Raw genomic sequence first — 16,870 nt, 5'->3', positions numbered from 1 at the left:
TAATACTTAATACTTAATACTTAATACTTAATACTTAATACTTAATACTTAATACTTAATACTTAATACTTAATACTTAATACTTAATACTTAATACCGTAAACTGGGGTCAATCGGGACACATGGGGCGAATTAAGATAGCAGTTTTAACCATGTTGGAGCACAACATTTTGATTTTTCTGGTTGGTTTCGATTAGAACAGACTCAAACCAACAAAATGTGTACATCCATTTCCAAATTTAAATGTTTTAAGTGCTCTAAAAACTGCTGTCCCTATTCAGATTGTAGTCCCGATTCGCCCCAAACTACGGTACTTATAGTTTCAAAACTAAAAAGGGGCAATCCATGAACCACGAGAGCACTAAAAGAGACTATTTCAAAAAAACTTTAAATAAAATTAGCATTTGGACTTCATATTTTAATTGCATTGGAAATGGCATAGCATTACACATGTATTGCTTTTATATATTGAAATCATTCCAATTGCAAAAACACGATATTTTTGATTAAGTAATTTAGTTCCGAAAGAAAAATACGCCGAAAATAATTACATGTGTAACGAAAAATGTGATAGATTTCAGACTATTTTATAACACATTTTTCGGAATTTGGAATTTGGAGTATACCGTCAAATTAAGCATTCTATTTTACATAAAAGTCCCATCGACTTCGAATTACCAACTCATCACTATTTTTTAAAGCTGCAATTTATGTGTTTCAATATCTTTTTAGTATTTTCAATAGTTTAAGGCACACCCCTAGTCCCGATCATAATCTACAACTTCCCTTCTCGAGATACATTTTTTCGAATATTTTTATAGCAGTACGAACAGCCCCCAAATTTGTAAGGAAACTTGTATTGAGGAATCAATTATGCAAAATTGTTTTTATGGACATAAAAATCGACGAACAATGTTTCATCCAAATAAAAAATTAAATTAAAGTACGATTTTACGAAAACGTCAAGAATGGCTAATATCAGCATGATTCGTCATAATAACTATTCAGTATTCATCATTTTCAGCATATCTTTCCGAAAGGATCAAAACAAAATTCATAAATCTCTTCATCCCTCTAACCCCACAAAATCCCAGCTGAACTTACAGTCGAGCAGCTTCTGCCACTTTCCTAAAAGATATCAATCACGACCCACGAACCGTAATTGTATTACTGAATTGACATAAAAATCATCTTCAATCTCCACGGTACCCCACCAACTCAGCATGAAAAAAAAGATTTTTCAAGGAAACGAGGCTCAAACAAAAACCTCCACAAAGTGAAACATCATCGTCGACAATCATCTCAATCAGGTAACCAAATTATGCGATTTGATTTTCCATCTCGGTAATACAACTGTGCTCCGGCTGAAAAGAAGACAACTTTTGAATTTTCCACGTCCCAACCCTGTACCTTCCAACACAGAGGCAGAGAAAAATATGATGACAGATTTGCTCACTTGGTGACAAAATGTGACACTGACTATGCTTGGGAGGGGAACCAGAGAGTTGGGTAAGAGTCTCTAAATTACATCACCGTCATACACAGCAAAAGCGATGATTTTATCATTAGCATATTTTAAATCTGCCGCAGCACAACCCGAAAAATATGCAGAATGATTCACCATAATTGAGGACCCGTACGCCCCCTTTTGCCACACTAACAGAACAGAAGGATTCCTCCTCCTTGTCACGACAAATTGGGGCGGCGGCGGTGTGGCACTCGAGGGTTTTGCAATATCAATTACCTAATTTACATATTTTAAAATTGAATCAAACCTGTTTCGCAGAAGTTGATAGTGATCTCCCCCTTCCTAATCCCTGAACACAGGAGTAGGTTGCTTTTGATGTTGGGAAGACAGCGTTGCTTTGCTGATTTGTGACACGAGATTACGATTTTTTATTTGGGTTAGCACTAAAAATTACTGAGGTTTAAGTTAATAATCATATTTTTGATTATAAAAAAAAGTGCTAGCGAGTAAAACAATAGTTTGATTCTTAATATCAATTCAAATTCAACTCTGTAAAGGTGATGCTAAACCCGCATATAAATATTGAATAAGAAATTTAAATACAGAGCTTGTGAAAAGCAAAAGTACGATTCGCCAAAGGATTCCCGTTTCGACAGCTCTGCTTTGGCTCGAGACTTGGCTGGGGTGCGCAAATTACAAATTATACCCGTCGAGAAAGGGAACGAAACGAGTGGCGGTGAATAATATTTGAAGTAATAATTATTAAATTTAGCGTTCGTAGAGCAAGGCAAGGCAGCAGTCGGCGGTAAATTACATCAAAGAGCAATCCTGCTTCGAAGTATGCTTTATGTACGCGATGAGAGTCGTTGATTGGAAACTGGATACGTTGAGCAAACATTTTTTGTTGCTAAAAGTTCCTGTATTTAAGATTTTTTGTTAAGTTAGTTGAATAAATTTTAAAGTTGCCTTGATCCAAAACAATATTCAAAAGGATAAAAAAAATATTTTTTTCAACTGGAAACCGAAACAATAATTTCCGGGATATGAATTGTCAGTTGGAAATTGAGGACTGATTATATGGCACCATGATGACACTACACAGTGGTCCAGATCGCAAAACTAGGTGGAACATGATTTTTCCAAAAAAATAGGGATGTTTTGGAGCTTTGCTGTCTTTAGAAGAGTTGTTACAAATGAGAGGGGTAAAATTTGGTTTTGTTGAAAAATCAGTTTTTAACGTAGCAATTCAGGGTTGTGTTTTAGGCACTTTCAGAGCTCTAAAAACAAACATTTTCATTTTTTGACAGATCAACTAAGACTTCAGGGTCAAAAGTTACAAACCATTTTAAGGTAGAAAGAGAACAGGTCAATTTGGACTTAAGGGTCAAACGTTACAATTTTTTTTTCAGCTAGATTGCATCAGAAAAAGATCTTGCATTAAATGAGGAAAAACTCTCAGGAATGTTTTTCTTTAAACTTAAGATATCTTCATTTAAAAATGTCTGATTTAGTTTATGGGACCACCCGAACGAAATTCAAAAAAATTCCAAATATATGTTTTTCCATTTAATTTTGCCCGTTGAATTGGAATCTGCACTCAGAATTCAGCTAAATCGACAAAATTTCAAAATATCAATGTTAGGTCATATTTTGGGTTGATATGATAATTTTACATAGAAACCCAAAATATGACCAAAAATCGATATTTTGACATTTTGGCTCATTTCTTAGTTGGCCAAGCAAATGTTTACATTACGTTCAATAGCAATAGATCTGTCCATTTCCGTGTGCTTTATAAGGCTTTCTAGGGGAAATATACCCATTTTAAGCCTAATAAGCGGTCGTGTTTGATTAATGCTGGATAATCTGGAGTGTTCTGGAAATTTACTAAAACCAAGTACACCAACGAGTAGAGCCACTTTTTTGTGAACATTTCTGTTTATTTTCACTTTTATTAAAAGTTATGCTTTCTCTTTTACAAGCATTTAAAAAAAAATATTTCCCAAATGCATTCTAATCAGTCGAGTGCATTGGGCCACCCCATTTTTCTATTTTCAGCTTAGTTCTTTTTTTCTTTCAGCGGGACTACTTTTTTTTGAAATTCAATATGTCTTTATTGAACTTTCTTATAATAATTACATTTCATTTACATTCTAAGTGGTATGGCTAAATGCTCTTCATCTTTGTTGTATTTTTCGTTTTATTATTACTGTTCACATTCATTCATTTATTTCAAATTGTTTTACATTTTTGCATTTAATCGAATACATTTGGGTAAAATTTTGGGACTACTTCGTGCTCCCAAAATTGATAAAATTTTAAGCGAACTCTCACGAATAGTAGCATTTTCTTGACATCACTAGCTAACTCCAACAGGCGCTGCACCAGCATGTTGGTGGTGTTGGTGGCTACCCTTTGTTCTTTATTTGCCTTCGCTACTCGCTCGGTTTTCTTCAGCCTTCGATTGGAATGGGTCGTCAAAATTTGAACGTCAAAAGACTTAGCGCGTTTGTTTTTTGGATGGCGCTTGCTAATTATTTACATGTTTCGGGATTATTTTTTAAGTGAGTGACTAAAGAATGTGCAAAAGAACATGTTGCCGGTATGTGGAAGCAATTTTATATCTTAAGCGCTTTGAAATCGTTAGCGCAAGTGAAAAGATATTGATGGCGACTTTCGTTAAGCAGTTAACCTTTCATCTTGCGTGTGGATCTGTGTGCCACTCGGTGTGCCACCAAAATGATGAGAAATGGTCTCGCAAAATACAAATTATGATTAAAAAAATGCATTAAATTTGAGCTTTTTGGCCAGTAAATGGCATAAATTTGCGTGTTTACTCGAGGCGGTGCCGTTGCTGGTAAGTTTATATCCTTAATAGTATTTTTGGAGCTTTAATCGAGCATCAATCTCTTCATATGACGAAGATAGGTGTTTGGTTAGAAAGGGTATATTTCCCCTAGTCAAAAATTTACCAACACATTCAAAGTTTGTATACTTGGCAGCAGCGGGTTTTTCTTTTTTGTATCAGATTTGCTATCTCTTTCTGGCAAAAGTTTTTTTTTTTTTGGTCTTGCGTCTTAAGACGCTTGAAAACAGCTTGAATTCAAGCTGTTTTTTCAGGAGGGTGCTTTGCTAGGTGCTTTGTCCAATCCCTCGCCTAGGTGCACACAAATCAAGAAAAGAAAATTTAAAAAATAATTTTATTTTTATTTTTGATCGCGTTTTCGGTTTACACCTAAACAATCTTGAAATTATTTACGCGGATTTGTGATTCCTCTCGTTCCATCATTCCTTTGGTGTTTTCAGCCAAAATATTTCGCTCAACACGATCTTTGTTTGCGTTAAAACACTGTGACGAATAGCTTTTGAGTTAAATTATTTTTTCTCTTGGCCTAGAAAGCCTTTAACCACTTTCAGTAAAATGGCTGTTTCTCTTCAATAATTCATTTTACTTTGAGGTTTTCGTAGATTTTCATGTAAAATTGTCTGGGGAACACGATGGCGATAAAATAAAAAAAAAACAAATATAGTAAATGTGTAAAAACCACAAAAAAGCTAAAACTAAAAGTGTAAATAAATAATATCGGGGTGCTTTTGAGGATTAAAATGTATTTTTATTGAATTCCCTGGACAATTTTCTATAAAATGCAACATGAAGAAAGTCTTTTGGATGGTCCAATCAGCACCAAAATTGGAATTTCTGTTAACAATCTATAGATGAATGTTTGGCCCAAGTCGGTGAAAACCGAGTCCAAAAGTGTACTCAGTTGACATTGAATGACCCTTATTCAAATCAATGTTTTCAAAATTGTGCAGAAAGTCGAGCGTACATATGAAAACTTATAGCAAAGAAATATGACGATGAATTGTTAATAGTGTCACCACAAGTTACTAAAGAGTAATTCTAAAATACAAAACTTTAACGGCAGATTACAGAAGATGAAATAACTATAAACAGTAAATCAGTGTAATTCCGTGTGATTAAAATTTTAAGAAGTTTTCGTTATGGTCGATTTCTGTACAGTTGATACTGACCGAGACGATCGAGGGGACGATTTTTCTTGATAAGTGAGCAGTTACGAAACTCGCTACCCAAAAATTGTATTCAATTCATCAACATCGATTTCAAGTTCATCCGCCCCGCGAAATAAGGCACACGAGTTTTTTAACTCAACTCACGGTGTGTTTTGTAGAACAAACTAATGATAAAAAATTCGGTATGTCTGATATTTGGCACCGGCTATTTCTCGACATTTAGCGGGGTCTACCGAAATATTTCGTCGGGGGGTCTAGAGCAACTTTTTTTTTGAAAATTATTTTTCGATTTTATGGGATATCTGTTCGAAAAAAAAATCTGTTCGAAAAGGTCACAGAAAATCGGCGCATTCATGTTGATATCACTCAAATTCCTTATGAATATGTTTTGAAAACTCTAACCAACTATATTTGACCAATATTTGACCTCCACTAAAATAAATTCGATCCAAAATTAACCCAAAATCCAAGCTGGAAACCCCGATACGACCGAAAATAAATCTTTTCTTTGTAGGCCAATAGGTTCCGAAAAATATATTTTTAATCCTCTGCCACATTACACCATAACATTTAAAAACATTTTAGAATCAATCACATTGTAGAGAACAGTTTTTTGAACCAATCCCAAAAAAAAGTATCAGTTTTGGTTCAATATTAGCAGAGATATGCCTTATTTCCTAAAATATATAGTGACTTTCTCCAAAATTTCTTGATTTAATTCCCATTCACATGATCTACCTACTAAGTTTTTTAAAGAATGTCATAGAATTATTGAATTTAGTCAAAACTTTTTATAACTTTTATGTTTCATTAAAATATAATCATCATAAAAAATATCAGAGAAGGCAGTGTTCATCATGTGAAAGTGGATTAAACCAAGAAATTTTGGAGAAAGTCACTATTTATTTTAGGAAATTAGGCATATCTCTGCTAAAATTGAACCAAAACTGATACCTTTTTATGGAATTTGTTCAGAAAACTGTTCTCTACAATGCGATTGATTCTAAAATGTTTTTGAATGTTATGGTGTAATGTGGCAGAGGATTAAACAAATATTTTTCGGAGCCTTTTGGGTAATAAACAGCTTATTAATCAAATGATCCATTTTTGGCATTGTTTATTGCTCAAATTCGTATCCGGGCAGTGTGTTGCTGAATTTTCATGACAAATTGTACAAAGAAAAGTTGGTTAGTGTTCTCAAAATCCCATAAAATCTAAAAATAATTTTCAAAAAAAAAATTGCTCTAGACCCCCCCGCGAAATATTTCGGTAGACCCCGCAAATACTCGGGAAAGAGCCCTTCTTTCACGGTGCCAAATATTAGACATACCGAATTTTTTATCATTGAGGTCTCGAAAAAACACACAAATCCCTCGTCTAACAATGGAGTTTTTTTAACTCAACAATTTTAAAATATAGGTAAACATTTCCCTTGACAGAACATTGAAATAATTTTAGAAATTGGCGTAATAAGTAAAAAGTAATACAATTGGTTGTTTTTTTTTAATTTGCATGTTTTATATGTATAAACGGTAAAATAAGCACTGAATTACGAATCGGGTAATCTTAAAAAAAAAACTCAGAATTGATTAAATTTGTTTGAAAGCATGCAGCTCATCCTTCCTTTTTTAATGCATTGCCAGCTGATACTCTCGCTCCTTTCACGTGATTGATTGATTAGGGAAAATCAGTTTTGGGATGCCTCACCGCAGGTTGCACGTTTGCACTTGCGTCTCGTGCGCACGAAGGTGACAAGTTTTCCTAATTGAAGTGGTTTGCATTACACACAGTTTCCTTCCAACCAGCCAGGCACTAGTGAGTCCAAAGTGTTCCTGAGACTACGGTGAGTACAGGAAGTGACTTTCGCGATATGAATTATTGAAGCACACTATCTCTTTGCCTGTTTGGAAAAAGGAGCACGAGAACCAACATCTTGGCGCCGAGATGTACTGCATTTCAATCAACTCAAGCTAATCTGCACCCTTTTGGGAAAGGGGGGGAGAAGAGTTTCGTCGTCTTCAGCGTTCCAGAACTTCAGCGATGCCCCAGCAATCCATCCATCCAACTTCCTCGTTCTACTTGCTGGCGGAGTTCAGCACGGGTAGTGCAGGTGCACTTCATTGCTTTCGCTTCAGCGTTATTGAATTTTCCTGTGATGCTGATGCTGCTCCTTGGAGGACCCGCTTCCCTCTTCCGGCAGACTCTTGGGATTTGAATTTTCAAACGGGCGAACCAGCCAGCCAGCGACGATCTTAAACTCTCAGCTTAGTTCGTGCATAAAATCATCTTGTTAAAGTGTAATTTGATGTTGTTTAAATTATCAATATTGTGTACAGTGAATAATTAATTAGCGTCATGGTCCAACTTCTCCGTTGGCACCTTTCCGGGCGAGGAACGTCGGCGGCGTCGTCGTCGGGACCACTTTGCTGTAACCGCAGCACCCGCAAGTATTTTGGAGCTAATTCAGCAAGCGGCAAAATTATGCTTCCGTAAACCACCCACTTAGCACTGCTTTTTATGATGATGATGATGATGATGATGACGGTAGGTGCTGGCTGGCTCCAGGATTGGCGGGCAGCAGACGTTTCAGACGACGATGTTTTTAGGAACTTTGGATGCGTCGCAAATAGAACTATTTACCACATTCTTCCAGTTGTTGAAACAACAACATTTTTAAATGCCAATCTTTTTGTCGCAAAAACATTTCCAAGTTTAATAAAAAGAAAAAAAAACATTTTTCTGAGAATCTCATGCAAGAAAATATGTCATTTGTGAAGCGCCAATCATACGACGAAAAACCTCCCACAGTCACCACCCTCAATCGCCCCCCAACTTTGTCATCTCATTCCTCACGGTTGATCGGGCAAATAGTTTTCCCAGAATCCAAACAATGCGCAAATTCCAACCCGAAGCATAAAATCACATTTCACGCTAAACACACCCCGCCGATACGAGCTCCGAAATAATTGCATTTCACAGCAATTTCTTTCTCTCCCCTGGAAATCATCGGCGAGTTGTGGATCACAAACGGATCGGAGCTCGTGAGCTTTGATTTTATTGCATTCCGCAAATAATTTCCAATACCGCGCGCGCGTTGAATAAATAAAGAGAGAGCCAGTTTGAGAGGTACCACCACCACAATCACAATCGCAAAAACAATTGAATTACCTTTTCATCACTTTCATCACGGAATGGATTGATTGAGCGTTCGGGGATTTGGGACGTTTGCAGCAGCATCAGCGGTGCATAAGGTTCACCATGGCCAATGGCTTGAATCGGCGCAGAAAGGTTCGATAATGAGTTCTGCGAAATCAATTTCTTACGCTTAAACACCCCGAAATCAACACCTTTTCCTGGATATCAATTAGGGGTGGGCTGGGGTGAAATGGGACTTTTTTTTTAATTTCATCATCCCGGTACGAGAATCGAACTCACGACCTATGGATTGGAATTCAAGCACGCCGCTAGTCGAAACCCATCCCCTACCGGTCAGTATTCCCAGTGAACAGATTTACGCTTTTAAGGGATCTGACTTTACCGAGCCAGACAGGAATCGAACCCATCACATTCCGCTTACAATGCAAAACCCGTAACCTCACGGCCACGGTAGCTCGGCGACACTTGATTTCATAACATTTGAGAAAAATTTAATCCGTGAGCGAGGGGAAGAGTGAGTTAAGGAGTGAGTGAACGAGTGGATGAACGAGTGAGTGAAAAAATTACATTGAGAGTGAGAGAGTTAACGAGTTAAAAATAAAGGGAGTGTGCAAGTGAGTGAGTGAGTGAGTGAGTGATTCAAAGAGTGAGTGAAGGAGTGGAATAGTGTGAGTAAGTGAATAAGTGAGTGAGCTAGTGAGTGAGTGAGTAAATGAGTGAGTGAGTAAGCGAGTTAAGGGATGATTGAGTTAGTAAGTGAGTGAGTCAGTTAGTGCTTGGTATTTGAGCGAGTCAATTATAGTTTTTTTAGTCAGTGAATTACTCTCTCACTTTGTGAGTTAAGGGGTGAGTGAGCGAGTGGGTGAACGAGTGATAGTTTTTTTAGTCAGTGAATTACTCTCTCACTTTGTGAGTTAAGGAGTGAGTGAGCGAGTGGGTGAACGAGTGATTGAAAAAATGAAATTGAGAGTGAGAGAGTTAACGAGTTAAAAATGAGGGAGTGTGCAAGTGAGTGGGCGAGTGAGTGATTCAAAGAGTGAGTGAAGGAGTGAGTGGAATAGTGTGAGTAAGTGAATAAGTGAGTGAGCTAGTGATTGAGTGAGTAAATGAGTGAGTGAGTAAGCGAGTTAAGGGATGATTGAGTTAGTAGTTAGTGAGTCAGTTAGTGCTTGGTAAGTGAGCGAGTAAATTATAGTTTTTTTAGTCAGTGAATTACTCTCTCACTTTCTTAATCATTACGCACGGAGAAATGTAGTTTCATCTCTCGCCTTTTTTATATTAATTTTCCAAAAAAATTAAAATCAGGTTTTGTTAGTTATCAAAACAAAAAACATAAGTATGCATGAAATGATGATAATTTTACTAATATTAATGAAACTTAAAAACACCAATTTTACCCCGTGACCCTCAAATCTCTTGAACCCAGAGCCCAAAGCATAAATAGCTCAGCTCACAAAACAATGTCATCAAGGGGCTAATCACACACGGGTCGGTTTTGGTGGCACCCCTCCGTTTTATATGCTCTCTGCTCTCGGGTCGTTGTGCGTTCTGCCAGATTTTCATGAATCCTTGATGGCATTATTTGTTGGCACGTTGGCCAATAATGATCAGCAAACCTGCTGTTAAGCTCTGGGAAGGTCGCTGCCACACCCTCCGTGTTCCCGGGAAAGAATGTGTGTCTCTCTCTCTCAGCCAGAACTAAATAAATTATGCGCGATGGGCCACGAGGGGCTGCTAATGTGTTGTATACAGGGATTGTTGTTGCGCTTGTTCAATGTTGAAGTGATGTGACTGTTGTTCGGTTGAAGTGCGTCGAATAATGGCAGAGATTATTCTTGTTTGCAAATACAATTCGTGGGAAAAGTAATTTGTTGAGCAATTTGGCGCTCGATTAAATGTGTTTTGTTTTAAACGCATTCAAGTACTAGCCAATTGCAAATATTATTTAAAATTTGTGTAAATGACTTTTTGAGCTAATAAAAACTAAAAAATCTCAAAAATAATGATAGAATTAAGTTAATTAATTACTTTGTTTTGAAAACTTCTCAATTTTTTGCCCTTTTTCTCTATTTGCATGTTTCAAAAAAATATTTTTAATCAACAATATTTTTCTTTTAGATGGCAGAAGTTATCTTGCAATGTTCTAAAAAAGACATTGCTGTAAGATAACTTTTTAGTACTAAAGTTATCTTGCAGCGAGGTTTTTTTTTCTAAAATCATCGAATCTGCTAGATAACTTCAGCTTGTTTTTTTTGTAAGATTACTTGCTGTAAGATAACTTCAAATCGAGTTCTGCAATATACCTTCAGCTCGGTTTTTGCAAGAATAATTTCAGGTTGTTTCTGCATGATAACTTCAGGTCAGTTTTTGTGAGAAAACTTTGTGCAAGATAACTTCAGGTCAATTTCTGCAAGCTAGCATCGGCTGGTTTCATAGAACCAGGCTGCAAGATAACTAAGGTTTTGTTCAAAAAGCGAACTGAAGTTATCTTGCAGAAAGCTTGCCTTACAAAAATTCGAACTGAAGTTATTTTGCAAAAATCAGGATAAATTGCAGATTCCATGATTTTAGAAAAAAAAGCAATGCAATTACAGCAATGTTTTATTTGTTTCAAGTTCTTGCAAGATAACTTTGTAATGAATATTGCAAAATAACTTCTGCCATCTGTTCCAGAAAAAATGAAACATTTAAACTCCGATTCAATTCTAAGTGCTTGATCAGTGATTGGACAGTTGAAAAATGTGTTGTTATATATATTTTTTAAATGATAATTTATGGAAAATATTAAACAATTGGCTTACTAAATTTTCAAATTTATTGATAAATGCTGAATAAAATTTTCAAATTGGAGATTTTTTCATTTGAGCAATTCGAAAAAAAAATTCCAAGAGCTGAGAAAATTTCCTTAAATTTGGTCCTAAAATTGAGTTTAAATATTGATTTTATCACACGCACTGATAAAACTAATTTTAAAAGCACAATGACACTTTGAACAACCACAGAGATAAAAATGGTTTTTCGAATAAATTTTGAAAAAAATGGATAGCTGACTTTCTTGAAAGAAAGTATCTTTACAGCTCGTTGCAATGGAACTATAGTTGATCAATCGCAAAATGTCGTCTTGTCAATTTTTTTAAATGAAAATTAAAAAATAGCTATCAGAAATGCTTCTCTGGCATGCCTTTTATCGTTGTATGTAAAAAAATCACATAGGACTTTAGGACCCTATTTTTTCTTTAAGAGCGAGTCCACGAACAGGGCATACCCCTTTGTATGGGACGTCGTTTTGACCTCACCAATCTGCCTGAAATTTTCAGGGGTTGTTTGTACATATATAACTAGCATCTGGCCAAAATATGAGCACTCTAGGTCAACGGAAAGTGGGGCAAATCGGGACACAAAGTTTGAAGGTTCAAAAACGTAAAAAATCTTAAAAAGGCTATAACTTAGGCAAAATTCAATTTAATTTCAAAATTCAAAATGCGTCCTAAAGGGCTTCAAAAATGCAACAAAATGCAGGGTAGAGCATCCAAATTGGTTAATTCTAAAGGGAGTTATTGGCATTTTTGTGAAAAAATAGCATAATTTTCAAACTCAAATAAAAAAGTGTTCCATCCAGATATCAACTCAGAACGACCAGCAGCTTGTAGGGGACATCTGGGACTACCATCTGAGACTGAGATCGCTTTGGGTAAGGCAGTTCAACATAGTAAATAGACACTTTTACTTTTAGTGAATTTTTTGGTAGTAAATTTTTGCTCGGAGGACCCCTTAGATCCCATTTTCTGGTGATAATTTTATCATAATCGTATTCCTGAGACAATTTCACATTTGAAACATGCATAAAAATGTATATTATCATCCATTTTAACCCTTTAAAAAAAGAAAGATAAAAAAAATTAAGAAGCTGCTTTTTTTCTGGTGTCATCTAGTATCCTTGGAAACGAACTTGATTTTCAATAAATGTGAATCAAAGTTTTTTTTAACTTTCATTTTTTAAAGGGTTAAAATTGATGAAAACAAACATTTTTATGCATGTTTCAAATGTGAAATTGTCTCAGGAATACGATTATGATAAAATTATCACCAGAAAATGGGATCTAAGGGGTCCTCCGAGCAAAAATTTACTACCAAAAAATTCACTAAAAGTAAAAGTGTCTATTTAATACGTTGAACTGCCTTACCCAAAGCGATCTCAGTCTCAGATGGTAGTCCCAGATGTCCCCTACAAGCTGCTGGTCGTTCTGAGTTGATATCTGGATGGAACACTTTTTTATTTGAGTTTGAAAATTATGCTATTTTTTCACTAAAATGCCAATAACTCCCTTTAGAATTAACCAATTTGGATGCTCTACCCTGCATTTTGTTGCATTTTTGAAGCCCTTTAAGACGCATTTTGAATTTTGAAATTTAATTGAATTTTGCCTAAGTTATAGCCTTTTTAAGATTTTTTACGTTTTTGAACCTCCAAACTTTGTGTCCTGATTTGCCCCACTTTCCGTTGACCTAGAGTGCTCATATTTTGGCCAGATGCTAGTTATATATGTACAAACAACCCCTGAAAATTTCAGGCAGATTGGTGAGGTCGATGCGAGATGGGTATGCTTTGCTCGTGGACTCGCTCTTAAAGGCTTTGTTGATTGGGCTGTTAATTGCTGAGATATAGACTCTTATTATTAAATTTTTTTAAAACATGAGTTTTTCTAAGCTCTGAAAAATCAAGTGACGTCATATCAAAAACTATTTGTTTGAAGTTTAATATTTAAAGAACACATTTTTGTGAAAATTATTGCTCTTTTCAATGAAAATATGTGATTTAGCAAGTAGACCTAAAAAGACTTGATTATGACATTCTGAAATGTAAGACCTGATTCAAAAACTTCGGAAATATGTTTACTGAATTTTATGTTGGAGGACGTTAGTTGAAAAATGAGAACCAATTAGTAAAACTCATTTCTCACAAAATTTTAATTTTAGAGTCTTCATCTCAGCAACAAGTAGTTCAATAAATATAACCTTAAAAGGAAAGTTAAAGGAAATTTTCTCAGTTTATCTGAATATACCTAGCTCATATAGATAAAAAATATATTTTATTTACTCAACAATATTACTATTTTTGCTAAATATTTCGAGAAAAATTTAATATTTGAAAAAAAATTAAATTAAAAAAATGATTCGTTGCCTACAAATTGCTTTTTATTCGCTCATAAAATAGAAAAAATCAATTTGCATTTTTTCCAAACCATTGGTTTATTATGCAACAAAGCAAAACGAAACCAATTACAGAATTAATTGGTTGGATGAATAATTGACAGCGAGTCGTGGATGAGCAGAAAAAAAAACTAAAATCAATTATAATTTTTCATTTCCGTTGCAAGTTCCGGTGCTCTTTCCAATTGGTCGCAAAATGCAAAAAAAAATCGCCGACCACATCCAAACATGGCTTCGACTGGCCATTTTGCACGTTTGTGTTTTATTTATTTATTCAATCCCACGAAAACCCACCGTAAAGCAAGTTATATGAATTATAATTAATTTCATCAATAATGCAACTAAATAGGAAATTAATTTTTCAGATTTTTTTTTCTCCTCTCGTTTTCATTAGCCTCGTCATTTTTTTTTTTTTTTTTTTCGTTGGGCTGACCAAATATCCTGGCAGGACATAACGATTTTTTTTCGCCATCATCACATTGTTTTTCATGCCTGCGATTTTAATAACGGTGCCATGAAAAATTAATATCAAATTACCAACCGCGTGCGAGGCTCTACCTCGGAGAAGGGAAAATGGGCGGGAAATCATTATCCATGTGATGACTTTTTTCCGATGCCGCGTGCGTTGAGATAAAAAGGTGGAAATTAAAAAAAAGGCACATCGACCAATTTTCCCATGAAATTCTGATTTCCGAAATTTTATTCGGTTGGTTTGCTGGCTCGCCTTTTTTTTCCTCCTGGTTTGGGACAGAGATTTACGCCGGCCTGAATCAAATTCCGCACAATCTGATGCGGGTTGATGAAATTAATAAGTGGATTACGAATAATGATGAATAATGAGGGGCACAACCTGGCAAGGTTAAACAGTGCGAAAGGATGAGCTCTTTTAATTTTATCTTGCAGCGTGAGTCGATGGACAACTTCAGTTTCAAAGTTGGAAAATTTTACCAATGTTGAAATAAAATAAAAATTTATGAATAATAAATAAAAATTTATGAAAAATAATAAAAAAAAAACCTATTTAAAAACTAACATGTTTGATGCAGCATGTTTTTTACAACATATATTTCGCTCCATTTGTTTTTATTTGTAGTGTCGGCACCAGAAAGCAAACATATTAAACTATAATCCTTCGATAAAACAACCATAAATCTGATTCCCCCGATTGAACGCGAAGGGTTGTTACTGTTGGTTTTTTTTCGTCCCTGTTGTTGGTTCACCGCAGGATCATTGTGTTAGAAGGGTGTTATAACGCACATGTGCGACGTTGCTGCTTATTTTTAACCCCGGAGGTTAAATATTCACTGTACGGTAGTTTGAAGCAAAATCCAATATATTCGAAGGGGTAACTTTATCCATCAGCCCTCGAGAAAAGGGGTTGGGGTGGAAAGGCCTTCTGTTGACACACCTCTCGACACAGTTAAAAACATTGAAATAAGTTTTAAGAACTCAAAAGTTTCTTTTTTGCAATTCCGTCGTGAAACTACTTACTTTTCCTGTCATTCTTGAACGACGAAATAGCCTACTTTTCTGTACCAAAAATAACAGAATCGAATAGCAACACTTTTCAAAATAAATGCTGAAAAGTTCTACTTTTCAGCACTCAAATGGATACTGAAAAGTTGAACTTTTCAGCACTTGTTTCGAAAAGTAACACTTTTCAACATTTTTTTGATTTAAACGATTTATTGACAAAATACATGAAAATTTGACATAGAATTTCACTCAGTGTGTGTTTTTTGGAATTGCAAAAAATGTTGTATGGAACTCGTTGCAAAACTTGATTTTTCAGCACTCTTCGTATTTATCCAACTCGGTGAACCTCGTTGGATAAATGTACGACTCGTGCTGAAAAAATCCTCTTTTTGCAACTTGTTGCATAAACTACTATTTTGCAATTCCGCTATAAAACTGTCAACTTTTCCTGTCCTTCTGGAGAAACGAAACGGCCTACTTTTCCCTACCAAAAATAACTGTATGGAAAATTAATACCTTTAAATACTAGTGCTGAAAAGTTCTACTTTTCAGCACTAAAATGGGTGCTGAAGAGTTGAATTTTTTTACACTAGAATCGAAAAGTTTTGTTTTGAACGGCTAATTTACTAAACACATGAATGTTTGACAAAAAAAAACCATTCAAAGAGCGTTTTTTTCTGAATTGCAAAAAATGTTGTAAGCAACTCGTTGCAAAACTTGATTTGAAAAAAACTCCGTGCATTTTTGTCACTTTACATATGGAAGTAGTTTCAATCTTGTAGTGCTATCTTGTCACTCCCTGAAAATTGATGTAAGTGTGACAATTGGCCAAAGGGATTTTAGGTCAGGATGCGTTTGACGCACGTACAAGATAGACTACCGTAAACATTTGTTATTATAACTCGGGACTCCAGCAACCAAATACAACCAAACTTCGGGACAATGCACAGAATGGTCAGCCAAACAAAACGCGTTTGTTATTGTTTACATTACATTGTTTTCGTTTATTCAAGGTCAAACATTAAAACGCGTTATTCTCGGAACGTCGAGTGCGACAAGATAGCACGACGACGTCGAAATGACATATAATAACAAATTTTATTTAATTTTAGAATACCCGAAAACGAAACTATTGGCACTACGCACCCCGGGGCATGGCCTTCCTCTAACGTGGGATTTCTGCTCCAGCGCCTCTGACGAGACAGGAGAAACCGGGACCGACGTTTTACTTCACCATCCGATAGAAGCTCAGTGGATAAGGCGGGAATCGAACCCGCGTCTCATAGCATCATCGGGATCGGCAGCCGAAGCCGCTACCCCTGCGCCACGAGACCCATATTTATCATATTCCAATTAAAAACATTATTTACTGTGCTACTGGTAGCAACCCACTTGTTCGTCTATTTGTCGCCCTGAAGTGGATTTGCACAAGGACGACGAGGGACGGGGTGATGTGGTTTAGGGCGAAAATATGCTTCGAAAAATGTAACAGAACAGCTCGGCGGTTTGCCCCTAGGGCTTGGA

This window comes from Culex pipiens, chromosome 2 (assembly GCF_016801865.2).
Source record: "Culex pipiens pallens isolate TS chromosome 2, TS_CPP_V2, whole genome shotgun sequence".
Classification (NCBI taxonomy): domain Eukaryota; kingdom Metazoa; phylum Arthropoda; class Insecta; order Diptera; family Culicidae; genus Culex; species Culex pipiens.
The sequence above is the reverse complement of the archived record's forward strand: the minus strand, read 5'-3'. Positions refer to the sequence as shown.